The sequence below is a fragment of the Taurulus bubalis genome (genome assembly GCF_910589615.1).
Source record: "Taurulus bubalis genome assembly, chromosome: 8".
NCBI classification, from domain to species: domain Eukaryota; kingdom Metazoa; phylum Chordata; class Actinopteri; order Perciformes; family Cottidae; genus Taurulus; species Taurulus bubalis.
In genome coordinates, this window is record NC_136596.1 from 624,135 (window position 1) to 626,634 (window position 2,500).

At 44.8% G+C, this 2,500-nt stretch overlaps 1 protein-coding gene across 1 annotated transcript in view; it reads right to left on the reverse strand.

Moving 5' to 3' along the window:
* The window catches only part of ak8 (adenylate kinase 8), a gene marked incomplete at both ends in the record, with an annotated part of 21,860 nt that overhangs the window by 15,669 nt on the left and 3,691 nt on the right, over positions 1–2,500 (reverse strand). The window lies entirely within an intron of this gene.

The following is a 2,500-nucleotide window of genomic DNA, read 5'->3' on the forward strand; positions in this document are numbered from 1 at the left end:
ACAACACACACTCAACACTACAACAACACACACTACCACACTACAACAACACACACTACAACACTACAACACACACTACAACACACACTACAGCACTACTACACACACTACACTACACACACTACACACACTACAACAACACACACTACAACAACACACACTACTACACTTCAACAACACACACTACTACACTACAACAACACACACTACAACAACACACACTACAACACTACAACAACACACACTACTACACTACAACAACACACACTACAACAATACACACTACAACAACACACACTACAACACTACAACAACGAACACTACAACAACACACACTACAACAGTACAACACTACAACACACACTACAACACTACTACACACACTACACACTACAACACTACACACATTACAACACACACTACAACAACACACACTACAACAACACACACTACAACAACACACACTACAACACTACTACACACACTACAACAACACACACTACAACAACACACACTACAACAACACACACTACTACACTACAACAACACACACTACTACACTACAACAACACACACTACAACAACACACACTACTACACTACAACAACACACATTACAACAACACACACTACTACACTACAACAACACATACTACAACAACACACACTACTACACTACAACAACACATACTACAACAACACACACTACAACAACACACACTACAACAACACAACACACATTACAACACACACGACAACAACACACACTACAACAACACACACTACAACAACACACACAACAACACAACACACATTACAACACACACTACAACAACACACACACTACAACAACACAACACACATTACAACACACACTACAACAACACACACATTACAACACACACTACAACAACACACACTACTACACTACACACACTACAACAACACACACTACTACACACACTACAACAACACACACTACAACAACACACACTACTACACTACTACACACACTACAACAACACACACTACTACACTACACACACTACAACAACACACACTACTACACTACTACACACACTACAACAACACACACTACAACAACACACACTACTACACTACTACACACACTACAACAACACACACTACAACAACACACACTACTACACTACTACACACACTACAACAACACACACTACAACAACACACACTACTACACTACAACAACACACACTACTACACTACAACAACACACACTACAACAACACACACTACTACACTACAACAACACACACTACTACACTACAACAACACACATTACAACAACACACACTACTACACTACAACAACACATACTACAACAACACACACTACTACACTACAACAACACATACTACAACAACACACACTACAACACACACTACAACAACACAACACACATTACAACACACACTACAACAACACAACACACATTACAACACACACGACAACAACACACACTACAACAACACACACTACAACAACACACACAACAACACAACACACATTACAACACACACTACAACAACACACACACTACAACACACACTACAACAACACAACACACATTACAACACACACTACAACAACACACACATTACAACACACACTACAACAACACACACTACTACACTACTCTATCTCTAAGGCCGAGCCCTACAGAGGAAACTCATTTTCAGATGGAGGCTCCCACCGGGAACGTGTCTGACTTGTTACTGAGGATACGAACACAGCTCCTCCTGCAGTGCAGAGACCGGATGGCCCGTGTGCACCCTGACATAAGCTCACTCCAGGAGGCTGAGCAGGGTGGCACCCTGATAGTTCACTCTCTCCAGTCCCCCTCCTTGAAGATGAACCAGCCCCCCGGTCATCAGTCCATGTTCCTGACCTCCATGTGACATTGAAGAGGCGTGTGAGCCAAGACAGCCCAACAACGTCCAGCGCCTCCAGCATCTCAGGGTCTCATCCCCCCGGCGCCACCAAGGAGCCAGGGGGGAGGGGACACGTTGGCCGGGTTTAGGAGTTCCTCAAATACTACTTCCTTCTGACCACAGCTCCTAGCGGCCGCAACACAATAGAGGCTTTGAACACGGTCCACTGGGACTCCATGTCCCCAGCCTCCCTCTGGATGTGAGAGGCTCTTCTGGAGGTGGGAATTGAGGACCTCCAGACAGGATCTTCCACCAGACGTTCCCAGTTCTCCCACTACACGTTTGTCTTGCCAGCCGGCTCCATCTGGTCCAGCTCCCCACCAGCTGGTGATCAGCTCTCCTCTATATCATTGATCTCCGGCCTCAGGTGTTCTGGTACCAGGTCCACTTATGAGCCTCCTTATGCTCCAATATGGTGTTCCTTATGGACAAACCATTAGAACCACTGCATCCTCCCCAGTGACCCCTAGAACAATCTAAAGGACCTGGAGAACCTGATGTTGCTTCACAGGTCCCCCTGTGTGTTATTTG